This window comes from Mustela nivalis, assembly GCF_964662115.1.
Source record: "Mustela nivalis genome assembly, contig: HAP1_SCAFFOLD_1008, whole genome shotgun sequence".
Taxonomy (NCBI): Eukaryota; Metazoa; Chordata; class Mammalia; order Carnivora; family Mustelidae; genus Mustela; species Mustela nivalis.
In genome coordinates this window covers 1-15,531 of record NW_028135656.1, presented here as the reverse complement: position 1 = coordinate 15,531, position 15,531 = coordinate 1, and the positions used below count along the sequence as shown (strand labels likewise).

Below are 15,531 nucleotides of genomic sequence, written 5' to 3'. Positions count from 1 at the left end.
TCATCCTCTTTGCAACACATTTGTATTTAATATTTATACTTTTATTTTTCTGATTGTTTCAGATTTTTCCTCCATAAAATAACTGTAAGTCACATCTTAGTAGAAAGTCTCTTAACCCTTCCCTCGTCTTAACACTCCATAATTTTTTTAAAGATTTTATTTATTTGAGAGGGAGAGAGAGCAAGACAGCAAGAGCACAAGAGCAGGGAGAGGGAGAAGCAGACCCCCCACTGATCAAGAAGCCCAGCATGGGGCTCAATCCCAGCATCCCAGGATTACAACCCAAGCCAAAGGCACTTAACTGAGCCACCCAGGTGCCCATGTACTCCATAATTTTTAAAGACGTTTTAGGAATCCCATATTGACTTATGTAGGTCTGAGCCAATAAATGCTTACCAAAATAAGACATTGAAAATAAGACTCTAATTAATGAATCTATAAATACTGATTCTATTGCCATCAGACTTTTTCTGAATTACAACTGTTTTATGCTAATTTCAATTGCATTCTGAAGAGAAATGATTCACAAGGTTAAAAAATCACATCTCTCAGTAAAAAAAAAAATAGTGGGGAAAAATTTAGTGAGATTATCCATATATTTTTGGATAAAAAAAATTCTTTAACTCGACAGTGTTACAATCCTTTGTTACTTCCCACAAAATAAGAGAATATACTAAGCAATGAAAACAACCAAAAAACTTGCTGGAGCTCAGTGATGCTGAGTTGGGAAGATCTCCTTTCCTTTAGATATGACTGGAAAGACAAGTGGATGTGGTGGTTTTATAAACTGACACTTCTCCCATGACAATCCCTCCACTTCATATGTGTTGGTCTTAGTAACTGGTTCCTAGTGAACAGAATATGGCAGAGCTGCGGTGTGATTTTTAAGGCAAGGTTAGAAAATGTGATATAGCTTCCATATGACTTTCTTCTTCTAGGAAACCTCACCCTTAGAATCCAGCTGTTGTGGGAAAGCCCAGGGTACCTAGTTAAGTCTTCATGCAAATATTCCAGCTGAGACTGCCCTAGCTAACATCCTAGCCAAAAGCCAGCCTCAACAGCCAATCATGTGCATGAACAAGGTTTTAGATGATTCTAGTTCCCAGTTTCCAGTCATCCCAGGTGATGCCAAATGAAGAAGAAATGAGTTGGCCTGACTCAACCTTGTCCGAAGATTTGTGAACAAGATGACTGCTGTTTTGAGCCACTAGGTTTTGAGATTGTTTATTATACAGAAATAAATAACTGGCACAGATACTGATATTAAAATGGGGTGCTGCCATTAAAAAAGAAAACCAAAAAACTGAAACTAAACCTTCTTTGAACCAGGAAGTGGGTGGAACCTGAAAGACGAGTAAGAGTGAGAAGTAGAGAAGAGTAAGAATGAAAACCAAAAGGGCTTCCAAGAGACTGTGAGTGGAAACCTGATGGCCCTTGAGAGGCTTACAGCAAAGGTTTCTAGACAAGTGAAGAAAATGACACTAGAGGGAAAAGGAACTCGTGCCACAAACCACATTAAAGTAAATCTGGTAGGAGAGATAAGCTAAAGAAAGACGATTCAATATGAAGAAACCAGGACTTACTGGGTTCACCTATCTGTTCCTCATTTACAGCTTCTCCACATGCTGTATTGTCAAATAATGCTAAAATAAAGAAATGGCTTCTGGGTTAAAAGCAAATCCCGGACAACATGGCCTATGGATGAAGCCAAAACTATAAACCCTTTATAAGTCCTTGAGAAGGACTTAAGGTGTGCCTCAAATTTCTTTAAGGATCTTAAGAGTGTGAGAATTTGAAAGGCATTGTTAAATGAGAGCTGCACAGGAAACCTGAGGTGAAAGCTTATCTCAAAAGACCTGGGAGAATGGATTTTCTAATGGCATGAAATCCAGTCGTATTCACAGAAAATTCTGTTCTGTTTTTTCCCATTTAGGGTGTCATTACCTGTGCATTTTTTATATATGACCTTTATTATGTTGAACTATATTCCTTCTAAACCTACTTTTTGAAGCTTTTTATCATGAATGGATTTTTTACTCTTTTATCATGAATAGATGTTGCACTTTGTCAAATGCTTTTTTTAAAAGATTTTATTTATTTATTTGACAGACAGAGATCACAAGTAGACAGAGAGTCAGGCAGAGAGGGGGGGGGGGAAGCTCCCCCAATTATCAGGGAGCTTGATGCGGGGCTAGATCCCAGGATGCCAGAATCATGACCTGAGCCAAAGGCAGAGGATTTAACCCACTGAGCCACCCAGGTGCCCCTCAAATGCTTTAACTATATCTTTTGAAATTATCAGATGATTCTTCTCCTTTTATTAATTTGGTGTATCACAATGATTGATTTGCAGATATTAAAACACCCCCATATCCTAGGAATAAATACCATTTGATCATGGTGATGATTTTTTTAATGTATTGTTGGATTCAGTTTGGAGTATTTTGTTGAGGATATTTGCAACCATGTTCACCAAAGATACTGGCTTAGAGTTCTTTTTGTGGTGTCTTTGTCTAGTTTTGGTATCAGGGTAATAATGGCCTCATAGAGTGAATTTGGAGTTTTTCCTTCCTTTTCTGTTTTTTGGAATAGTTTGAGAATCGGACTAACTCTTCCTTTAAAATGCTCTGTAGAATTTGCCCCTGGTCCTGGACTTGTGTTTGTTCATAGTTTTTAGATTAATGATTCCATTTCTTTGCTGGTTTTCAGTCTCTTCAAATTTTCTATTCTTGTTTCAGTTCTGGTAATTTATATGTTTCTAGGAATTTATCCATTATTCTACATCGTCCAAATTGTTGGCATACAGTCATTCATAATATTCTTTTATAATTGTCTGCATTTCTGTGGTGTTGATTGTTATTTCTACTCTCTCTTCTGTGATTTTATTGGGGTCCTTTTTCTCTTCTTTCTGATAACTCTGGCTAAAGCCTTATTGGTTTTATTAATTTTTTCAAAGAACCAGCTCCTGGTTTCATTGGTCTCTCCTATTTTTGTCTTTTAAAATTTTCTATAGTGTTTACTTCTGCTCTAATTTTTTAAAAAATTTATTTGAGAGAGAGAGAAGGTGGGGAGAGGGTCAAATGGAGAGGGAGTAGAGAATCCTCCAGTTGACTCCCCGCTGAGCAAAGAGACAGAAGCAGGGCTCATTCCCAGGACTCTGAGGTCATGACCTGAGCTGAAATCAAGAGTCTGCTGCTTAACCAACTGAGCTACCTACTACTACTACTACTGCTCTAATATTATCTCCTTCCTTCTGCTGCCTTTAGGCTTCATTTGTTGTTCTTTTTCTATATTCTTTAGGTGATGGTTAGGTTGTTGTAGATTTTTCTTATTTCTTGAGTTAGGCCTGCATTGCTATATACTTCCCTCTTAGAACCATATTTACTGTATCTCAAAAGTTTGGGCAATTGTGTTTTCATTTTCATTTGCTTCCATGTATTTTAAAAATTTTATTCTCTTATTTCCTCATTGGTCCATTCACTGTTTAGTAGAATGTTACTTAACCAACATGTATTTGTGGTCTTTCAGACTGTTTCCTGTGGCTGACTTCTAATTTAATAGTATTGTGATCAGAAAAGGTGCATGGTGTGACTTCAATATTCTTGTATTTATTAAGACAGGTTTTGTGGGTATTATGGAGGGCACATATTGCATGGAGCACTGGGTGTGGTGCATAAACATTGAATTTGGGAACACTGAAAAAAAATTAAATTCAAAAAAAGACTTGTTTTGTTGCCTAATATGTGATCTATTCTACAGAATTTTCCAGAATGTGTATTCTGTTGTTTAAGAATGGAATATTTTGAATATATCTCCTTAGTCCATCTAGTCCAGTGCATCATATAAAGCCACTGTTTCTTTGTTGACTTTCTGACCTGTCTTTTGATGTAAGAGGTGAGTTAAAGTACCCAACTATTGATTATTTCTATTCCTTCCTAAAATATCTGAATTGTACATTGACTTCATGGATACTTTTGCAATTGGGAATAAAAGAAATAAATTTCATTGAAAACATATATAATAAAATTAAAGGACCCTAGTATTACTGTATTATTATCAATTATTTCTTTTATGTTAGTCATTAATTGTTTTATATACTTGGGTGATCCCATGTTGGGTGCATAAATACTTACAATAGTTAGTTCTTCTTCCTGTCAGATTGTCCTCTTCATTATGATATAGTGCTCTTGTCTCTTACTGCAGTCGTTCTTTTAAACTCTGTTTTGTCCAATGTAAGTATTACTATACTGGCTTTCTTTTTATATCCATTTGCAGGATACATGTTTTTTCCATCAACTGACTTCCAATCTGCAGGTGTCCTTATGACAAAAATGAAACTCTTGCAAGTGGCTTATACATGGGTCTTCTTCTTTTTCTTCTTCTTTCTAATCCACTCTGACATCCTATGTATTTTGATTGGAACACTTACCCCATTTATATCCAAAGTAATTATTGATAGTCATGTATATGTCATTTTACTACTTGCTTTGTGGTTGTTTCTAGAGATGTTCTCTGATCATTTTTTGTGTCTTTGATATTTTACTGGTTTTCTTTAGTGATATATTTCATTTCTTTCTCCTCTTTGAGTGTTTATCGGTGGCTTTGTTTTCTATTTAGAGAGGGCATGAGTGGAGTGGGGAGAGGGAAAGAGAAGCTTAAGCAGACTCCATGGCCGGAATAAAGTACAGTGCAGGGCTCAATCTCACAACCCTGAGATTATGACCTGAGCTGAAATCAAGTCAGATGTTTAACCAACTAAGCCACACAGGCACCACTATTAGTGGGTTTTGATATATAATTTGTGTATAACCTCTTCTGCATATAGAAGTCTATATTAAGCTGCTGGTCTTTAAGTTTGAGCCCATTCTTTTCTCTTCTCCCCATGCTTTAGGTAAAGTATTATATTTTATATCCTTTTTTCCTGAGTTCCTTAACTTATTTTTTATATAAATTGTTCATTTTTGCTACTTTTGTGTTTCCTGCCTTTATACTGTCACATTTGGTCTCTTCTTTCCACTCAAAGAGTACTTTTTAATATTTCTTATGGTGCTAGTTTAGTAGTCCAAACTCCTTTAGTTTTTATCTGGGAAACTCTATCTCTCCTATTCTGAGTAATAGGCTTGCTGGATAGACTATTCTTGGCTACAGATTTTTCTCATTCATCACGTTGAATAGATAATACCACTCCCTTCTGGCTTGCCAAGTTTCTGCTGAAAAAGTTCCTGCTAGCCTTAAGGGGTTTCCCCTGAAAGTTACTGACTTGCTCTCCTGCTTTTAAGATGTTTCCTTTATCAGTGTATTTTGCAAATTCAATTACAATAGGTCTTGGTGTTAGCCTACTATTGTTGATTTGGATAGTTTTCTGTGTCTCCTGGATCTTGATGTCTGTTGCTTTCCCTAGATTAGGGACATTTTCAGCTATATTTCTAGAAACAAGTTTTCTTACACCTTTTTTCTGTCTTCTTCTACTGGGACTCCTATAACTTGAATGTTATTACATTTGATGGAGTCACTGAGTTCCCTAGGTCTGGTCTCATTTTGCATAATTCTTCTTTCTCCCCCTTCTTTGGCTTCATTGCATTCCATTACTTTGACTTCTTAGTTGTTAATTTGTTCCTCTGTCTTTTCCAGCCTACTGTTCATTGCATTAGGTGTGTTTCTTAACTCATTTATTCCACTCTTCAACTCTGATTCTTTTTTAACTCTTTTATCTCTGTTGTAAGGGTCTCACTGATGTTGTCGTTCTTTTCTAAAGTCCAGTGAGTGTCCCTATGGTCACTGCTTAAATCCTCCATCAGCCATGATATTTACATCTGTCTCACTTCAATCTCTGGACCCGTGGCTTTATCCTGTTCTCTCATTTGAGATAAAATCCTCTGTTTTCTCATTTTATCTAAGTCTCTGCCAGCTTCTCTGTGTTAGAAAAGCCAGTTATGTCATCTTCTCCCAAAAGTAATGGACTTATGAGAAAAGACGTGATGTAGCACCCAGGGTCTCGTGCTTAGGGGGGTATGTCTAGTGTGTGCAGCATGCACTCTGCCGTTGAGTTCTGGCTGCTCTATCCTTCAGGCCAGACATCTGCAAAGGTACTCCCTCACTGCTGTGGGCTGTGTTTGGTACCTGGCCTGAATGTAGCAACTTTTAACTAGGTGTGCCCTGGTGTGCTTGTGAAATGAGACCTGTCACCACCTCCACTGGAACTCATGCCTTCCTGAATCTGGTTAGATGAGGTGTGGGCAGGGGCCTGTGCTGATTTTCTGGGGTAAAGGCCTGCTGTGGTGGAACTGAGGCAAGAATGATTGAGCAGGGCAGTTCCACTGGAGTGCGAGGGGATGGTGCTTTGTGTAAGCAGATTAGGCAGCCAGTGTCAGAGCTGTACTGCATCCCGCAGATGGCTCTGTGCTTGTGCTGAGGGGCACTGGAGGGAAATGGTACCAGCTGGTTTCTTTGTTCCTAGAGTGTGGTTTCTGTGAAAGTCAATTAAAAAAAAAAAAGACTAAGAGATGGTGAAATCAACACAATTAACTGAGAGGATAAAATGTGATGCCAGGGAAATAAAAAGTAATGCCCAGACAATAACTAATTGAACGTTCACAGCAGCATTATTAATGGCTAAAAAGTGGAAACAACCCAAAGGTGCATCAAATGATAAATGAACAATGGTTTTAGCCCACAATGGAGTACTGTTTGATAATAAGGAATGAAGCACTGATATATGCTATGACACAGATGAACCCCAAAAACATTAAGCGAGGGAAGCTAGTCACAAAGGACCACGCATTGTGTGATTCCCCATATATGAAATATTCAGAATGGGCAACTCTATAGAGGCAGAAAGTAGACTTGTGGTTGCCTGAGCCTGGGGGCAAGGATTAAGAGTTTCTTTTCAGGGTAATTAAAATGTTCTACTTGATGGCAGTAATGGTTGCACAACTCTATCAATATGCCCAAACACTGAACTACAAATATTAAATGGGTGAATTGTATGGAATGTGCATTCCATCTCAATACAGCTTTAAAAAAATCCAATGGCAAGGCCTAGATAATTTTCTTAATTCTCTCTTTTGGGTGTATATAGTATACATGAACTAAATACTTCTGTGCATTTATTATATACTGAAGAGGAAAAGAAAATGAAGGAAATGCCAAAGTTCAACTGGTTTGTGAAATCACTTTTCTGTACAAGTTATCCTGAAATCAGTACAGATTCTGTATCCATTCAAAAGAGTGAAGATGAGAAATAAGACAATTTTCTTAAACATTCTATTAAACATTATCTTCTGCTTTTACATGGCTTAGCTCATGATGGTAACAGAGGGATCATTAAAAAACATTATTAGCACACCTGGGTGGCTCAGCTGGTTAAGCATCCAACTCAGGATTTTAGCTCAGGTCATGATCTTATGGGTCATGGAATCAAGCCAGCATGGGGCTCTCTGCTGGGCAGGGGTCTGCTTGAAATTCTCTCCATCTCCCTCTGCCTCTCCAACCACCCCCACCACAAATAAATAAGTAAGTCTTTTAAAAAAACTATTTAGTAGGAAAAAAGTCCCAATTTCTGTGAAGAATGATGTATAAGTTTCACCTTTCCTAAGGGTAACTACTATAAGAAAAAAATATATAAAACAAATAACAGAATGAAAGTCAAAGTTTAAGAAATAAGTACATTGTGAAGATACTAAAATTATACTAAATTAATTATAATGAAAAAGGGAAGGAAGTGATCCATGGAAATAAGTATCCTAAAACACTTCATATTATTTAACCACCTACAGATTAACTTGACATGTGACATTTCATACATACCTGACTCCTACTCTGAGTCAGTTTTTCCTTTAAGTCTTTTACCTCATCTTCTAAATTCATACGACAACGTGATGTCACCTCCAGTGAAGCCTCTGACATAGATAGTTTCTTTAGGGTATTGGCCAGTTCTTCTTGAAGTTGTCTCACAGCAACCTAATGAGACATTTCTGTTACTGGATTTATAAAATCATCTTACTATTAAATTATGTTAACAATATATAACTTGAACCTATGTATTTGGAAAATTTCACTACAAACATCAATTCATCTCCTTTTCCTAACATGTACACATTATGGCTGTTTAATGAATTTGGCTAAAGACACAAAAAGATGTTCTCTACCTAGTCAGTATTATGTTACTTAGTTAATTAATTCAGCCCCACTATCCTTTCCTTGTGGGTGAATTTTCCCAAAGCTTCCCAATCGACTGAAGTCTCAAAAAGAAATGGGTATATAGGTGGGACTAACATTGGTAAATTCTACAATATGAAATGTTTTCCTTCTTTTTTATTAGAGGCTTCAATTAATGTCAGAATTCCCCACATGTTCAATCCTCTGCTCAAATCCTTTTAATAGATAACTAACTCAGAACGTAAGTGAGGTCATTCTAAGGGCCTTCAAGACCCTAGATGACCTGGCTTTCACCTCTCTCCCTGACCTCCATTCCTGCTACACAAGAATCCTGCCACCCCTCATTAATATGAAAATGGAGATCCAATGCCCAATTAATAAATTACAGAGATACAACTCTCTTTGTGTTCGATAAACTTAGGCCCAAATGATAGCAACTGAGATTTAAAATGAGCAAATTATTTGTAAAATTGCTTACAAAATTATAAATAGCAGTGGGAAGATTAAATCAAATATAGTTTTGCTAAAGCTCATCACAATTTGCCCAAATTATGATTTAATGAAAAGGAAGGGCCTGCAAAGGATTAAAAGGTCATAAGGATACATGATTTCAGACTAAAAATTCAAATTTATATAAATAAGAATAAAATTATGCCAACCTAAAATGTATATAAAGCTACTATGTGTAGTTTGCATAAATGTATAAATATATAAAAGTATATATGTATAAACATATATATTTTTACTTATAAATATATACTTATATATATGTATAAAAAGTACTGAGATACTGTACTTTTTATTCAATTCACTTGGGAAATCTGGAGCTAACTGTCAAGTTAATTCACTTAATTGAATCTCAATTTCAAAATATTTATGCTTTAAAAATCCTCTATGCTTGCAGTGTTGGCTTTTAAAATATACATACATATATACATGGAGAAAATATATATATACAAACACACACACAGATATATATATATACATACATATGTATACATATATATATACACACACATGAAGTATAGATATATATACACACATACACACAGATATATGTACATACACATAAATAAAACAATAATTTCAGAAAATAAAATATATATGTGTACAAAAACATACACAAGTGTACTTCAAAATAACTACAGAAAATATCCCAGAACTCCTTTTGTTACCCACTTCTATCTCCTTTTGTTTGCAAAGGTGATTCTTTAGAATTCCATCTTGCAAATCAATCAATGTGATACAACAAATTAATATGAGAAGAGAGAAGAACCACATGGTCCTCTCAATTGATGCAGAAAAAGCATCTGACAAAATCCAGCATCCGTTCCTGATTAAAGTGCTTCAAAGTATAGGGATAGAGGGAACATTTCTGAACTTCATCAAATTTATCTATGAAAGACCCACAGCAAATATCATCCTCAATGGGAAAAAGCTGGCAGCCTTCCCGTTGAGATCAGGAACAAGACAAGGATGTCCACTTTCACCACTCTTGTTCAACATAGTATTAGAAGTCCTAGCAACAGCAATCAGACAACAAAGAGAAATAAAAGGTATCCAAATTGGCAATGAAGAAGTCAAACACTCTCTTGGCAGATGACATAATTCTTTATATGGAAAACACGAAAGACTCCACCCCAAACTACTAGAACTCATACAGCAATTCAGCAACGTGGCAGGATACAAAGTCAATGTACAGAAATCAGTGGCTTTCTTATACACTAATAATGAAAATAAAGAAAGGGAAATTAGAGAATCGATTCCATTTACTATAGCACCAAGAACCATAAGAAACCTGGGAATAAACCTAACCAAAGAGGTAAAGGATCTGTACTCGAGGAACTACAGAACACTCATGAAAGAAACTGAAGAAGACACAAAAAGATGGAAGACCATTCCATGCTCTTGGATCAGAAGAATAAACATTGTTAAAATGTCTATACTGCCTAGAGCAATCTATACTTTTAATGTCATTCTGATCAAAATTCTACCAGTATTCTTCAAAGAGCTGGAGCAAATAATCCAAAAATTTGTATGGAATCAGAAAAGATCCTGAATCACTAAGGAAATATAAAACAAAATATAAAAATTAACTATAACAATAAGAAAAATAAAGCTGGGGGCATCACGTTACCTGATTTCAAGCTTTATTACAAAGCTGTGATCGCCAAGACAGCATGGTACTGGCATAAAAACAGACACATAGACCAGTGGAAAAGAGTAGAGAGCCCAGACTCTATGGTCAATTAATCTTCGACAAAACAGGAAAAAAATATCCAGTGGAAAAAAGACAGTCTCTTCGATAAATGATGCTGGGAAAACTGGACAGCTATAAGTAGAAGAATGAAACTCGACCATTCTCTTACACCGTACACAAAGATAAACTCAAAATGGATAAAAGCCCTAAACGTGAGACAGGAATTCATCAAAATCCTAGAGGAGAACAGAGGCAGTAATCTCTTCGATATCGGCCACAGCAACTTCTTTCAAGATATGTCTCCAAAGGCAAAGGAAACAAAAACAAAAATAAACTTTTGGGACTTCATCAAAATCAAAATCTTCTGCACAGCAAAGGAAACAGTCAAAAAAACAAAGCGGCAACCCACGGAATGGGAGAAGATATTTGCAAATGACAATACAGACAAAAGGTTGATATCCAGGGGCGCCTGGGTGGCTCAGTGGGTTAAAGCCTCTGCCTTCGGCTCAAGTCATGATCCCAGGATCCTGGGATGGAGCCCCATGTCGGGCTCTCTGCTCAGTGGGGAGCCTGATTCCCTTCCTCTCTCTCTGCATGCCTCTCTGCGTACTTGTTTCTACTACTACTGTCTGTCCAATGGAAAATAAAATCTTTAAAAAAGAAAAAGAAAAAAAAAAGGTTGATATCCAGGATCTATAAAAAACTCCTGAAACTCAACACACACAAAACAGGCAAACATATCAAAAAATGGGCAGAAGATATGAACAGACACTTCTCCAATGAAGACATACAAATGGCTATCAGACACATGAAAAAATGTTCATCATCATTAGCCCTCAGGGAGATTCAAATTAAAACCACATTGAGATATCACCTTGCACCAGTTAGAATGGCCAAAATTAACAAAACAGGAAACAACATGTGTTGGAGAGGATTGGAGAAAGGGGAACCCTCTTCCACTGTTGGTGGGGGGGAATGCAAGTTGGTACAGCCTCTTTGGAGAACAGTGTGGAGATTCCTCAGGAAATTAAAAATAGAACTTCCCTATGACCCTGCAATTGCACTCCTGGGTATGTAGTGAAAAGAAGGACCATCTATATCCCAATGTTTATAGCAGCAATGGCCAAGGTCACCAAATTGTGGAAAGAACAAGATGCCCTTCAATGGATGAATGGATAAGGAAGATGTGGTCCATATACACTATGGAGTATTATGCCTCCATCAGAAAGGATGAATACCCAACTTTTGTAGTAACATGGACGGGACTGAGAGAGATTATGCTGAGTGAAAAATGTCAAGCAGAGAGAGTCAACTATCATATGGTTTCACTTATTTGTGGAGCATAACAAATATCATGGAGGACAAGGGGTGTTAGAGAGGAGAAGGGAGTTGGGGTAAATTGGAAGGGGAGGTGAATCATGACAGACTATGGACTCTGAAAAATATTCTGGCATCCTGTTCTCGACAAAGTTGTTTTTCAGTATAATACCGTTCTTCCACAACCAAAAGACATATTTTCATTAGGATTTTGGATGACTCTGTTAAAAAAAAAACGTCAACAGCTTAAGAGAACTTAAAAAAAATGTTCAAAAGAAATGGCCTTTTTAAATACAATTATTTTTTCCTACTTGAATAACTCAAATTTTAATTTAAATAACAGTTAAAATTTGTCATAGATATACAGGTAGATATAGTATGTGAAATAAACTTTCTTTACAAATCACTTAACTAATTCCATCATAGTCTCAAGGTGATTTAGCCCTTATTTTAACATAAAAGATCCAAAACTGGGATGCCTGGGTAGCTCAGTTGGTTAAGTGTCCTACTCTTGGTTTCAGGTCGAGTCATGATCTCAAGGTTTTAAGATCCAACCCTGAGTCAGGCTCTGCACTCAGAGTCTGCTTGAGATTCTTATCCTTCCTTTTCCCTCCCCCTCTACACATTCCCCTACTCATGCTCTCTCTCTCTAAAAATAATATTCTTTAAAAAAATAGCCAACATGCATATTTATCTCAATTTACCCTCCATCCCTTCATTCAGAAAATATACATAGGGTTTATATGAGAAGCCAAGAATTCCAATAAATTAATGATTTTAGCTATAAATATCATAGTTACTATTAGCATAAAACTAAATTTTTTATATATTTTATACCTAAGTAATATACATTAAATCAAAGTAATATTATAAATAATAGTGATGGAAATATGCATATATACAATGGAATATCCCTCAGCCATCAAAAATGGTGAATACCAACATCTGCATCAACATAATGGAACTGAAGGAGATTATGCTGAGTGAAATAAGTCAAACAGAGACAATTATGACATGGTTTTACTTATTTGTGGAACATAAGGAATATCATGGAGGAATTAGAAAGAAGGGGAAAATGAAGGGGGGTAAAATCAGAGGGGGAGATGAACTATGAGAGACTATGGACTCTGGGAATCAAACTGAGGATTTTAAAGGGGAATGAGGTGGGGGAGTTGAGTGAGCCCAATGATGGGTATTAAGTAGGGCATGTGTTGCATGGAGCCCTGGGTGTTATACACAAACAACAAATCACAGAATACTACATCAAAAACTAATGATGTACTACTGTATGGTGACTACCATATGATAATAAAAAAAGAAATCACTGGATTATAACTAAGAAGCGAAAAATAACTTGCCCTAGCCTGAAACAGAAGAAAAACACAAATCCATAAACTTAACTTTGTCAGTTTTTTAAACTAAACAATTCATTACTTGTTACATCTACCAAAAAATGAATTACATGATTTTCAATGTTACAAACTTAAAAACATTTTATCTTACCATACCTTAAACAGTGAGCCCCAATAATGCCTTTGAGCATGTTTTTTAAAGATTAATAACTCGAGAATAGGCAAACTTATTATTAGGAGCCAAAATCAATAAGCATCAATCAGAAAAGAAAAACAAATTCCTAAATTTTAATTCAAATTATATACTATGATAGTAGTATTATACATCACTATAAATTATCTGCCTGTATCCAGCTATTGTTACGTCCACAGAGAGTAGATAAGAAAAAATGTTAATAATATTTACAGATTCCCTATACTGAAATGAAATAACTGAAAATGTGCCTGTTTATTACCCAACTAGAAACGTCCCATCCTGGAAGGTGTGATTCTACAATGGGCAATTGTGTTGATTTTATGACCCTACTCTCTGAAGTCAACTACACAGAGATCACAAGGCAAAATAAATCTTTAATCTTGGCATTAGTGACAGGCAATACAGAACTGCACATTTTGAACCACTGAGAACTGCACATTAAGAACGACCAAGAACCACTCCTTCTACATGAGTCTAAGTCAGTAGTCATCATTGTTATACTGCTCATAATTTCAACTGCTTAAACATAGGGTTCAGTATTTGATGTTACCTTTTTAGCATGTAAAAACTTACAAAAATGGAAGAAGCAAACAATATTCAGGAATTTTTTTGGTCCAATTCCAAGGATAAAGTTTAACTATAAGCTACGATAAATTCTAACAATATTTTAAAATTTTAACTTATAAAATTTTACAAAAACTAAATATTGGGTTATAATCTATCAACTTCAATACATTCTGTTCAGAAGATAATTTCAATTGAACTATGTTACATTCTTAAAGCAGGGAAAACAATATAAAATTGGAAATTTAAATTTAAATTTGTATATACCTGCAGGTGTTTATTTTCACTTTCATTAAAACATTCTTCCTCTTTTTCTGTTGTCATTTCTAAGTCTAGTTCTGCTGAAAAATCTATATATTTTATTAAAATGGACAAATTAGAATGGTTAGATAAAAACTTTAACTTTCATAAAGATAGAAAACAACATCTTATCAATTAAGAGTTTAAATTAAACTTAATCTTTAGCTGAATATTTAAGAAATACTTTTAATTATCAAAAATTTCAGCAAACCAAACAAACTGAGGGTTGCTGGGGGGAGGGGGTTTGGGAGAAAGGGGTGGGATTATGGACATTGGGGAGGGTATGTGCTTTGGTGAGTGCTGTGAAGTGTATAAACCTGGTGATTCACAGACCTGTACCCCTGGGGATAAAAATATATGTTTATAAAAAATAAAAAATTAATTAAAAAAAATTTCAGCAAACCATTTGGGAAATACTAAATGTCACTAGGTTAAAGGCATACAAACATCTCAAAGAATCATTCACAAATTCGCCCATGTAATATCAAGAAACAAAACAATCAGAAACAAATTTTTAAAATGCAGCAGAATGAGGGGCACCTGGGTGGCTCAGTGGTTAAGCCTCTGCCTTTGGCTCAGGTCATGATCCCATTCTGGGATCAAGCCCCACAACAGGCTCTCTGCTCAGCAGGGAGCCTGCTTCCCTTCCTCTCCCTGCCCTCCTCTCTGTCTACTTGTAATCTCTCTCTCTCTGTCAAACAAGTAAATTTTTAAAAAATGCAGCAGAAAGATATAAAATCACAAAAGACTATTCTTTATCTTGTTGTAGTATCTCTTAAACAACACCCTAAGCTTCAACTACAACATTATTCATGGTTTCCAAAATTACCAGTATTTTTTATGCCTGTATCAGTGTACAACCTTCCTAGGGGTGTATTTCCCTGATGAATGGAAAGATTCCTAAAATGTTTTCCTCTACTACTTGACAAATTTCTTCACATCTTATAGGACACAGACTGCTATGTAAAGTCATCCTTGATTAAGGCTACCCTTCCTTAGATAGATAGATCACTTTCTTTGGGGCTACATTAGTACTATACAGATTTTTCTAGTGCATCTTCACCACATGAACTGTAAGATACTTCTTTATGTATATATATTCCTTTTGTTACTAAACTGTATGAGACAATCTCTCTATTTCTCTTTTTTTAAGGGGGAAGGAGGAGAAGAAGGAGCAAGAATTTTGACCAGGTTCCATGCCCAGCACTGAGCCCCACATGGGGCTTGATCTCACAACTCTGAAATCATGACCTAAGCCAAAATCAAGAGTTGGACACTCAACCGATTGAGCTCCCAGGAGTCCCTGTGTGGGATAATCTCATAAATCATCTCTGTGTAAACACTCTTTATTTTACTCAGTAATTATTTACTGAGTACCCAGTAAGTGCTAGGTACCCAGGTTTAAAGAAGCATGTAGATAAAAGGTGTCAGGAATGGATTTTGTA

General features: G+C 36.0%; 1 protein-coding gene across 3 annotated transcripts in view; it reads right to left on the bottom strand.

Annotated features, from left to right (window-relative positions):
• Positions 1 to 14,680, bottom strand: part of LOC309857639 (ankyrin repeat domain-containing protein 26-like) — a 31,681-nt gene extending 17,001 nt beyond the window's left edge. The window contains exons 1-2 of one of the 3 annotated variants that reach the window (XR_014307821.1): positions 9,568 to 9,620; positions 7,807 to 7,959 (exon numbers count right to left, since the gene is read on the bottom strand). The gene's annotated coding sequence lies outside the window, so the exon portion shown is untranslated. Of the gene's footprint in view, positions 1 to 7,806; positions 8,140 to 9,567; positions 9,621 to 14,053 lie in introns of those variants that run through there. The other 2 variants (XM_082750361.1, XR_014307822.1) reach the window with 2 other exon arrangements.
• Between the last annotated feature and the right edge of the window lie 851 nt (positions 14,681 to 15,531).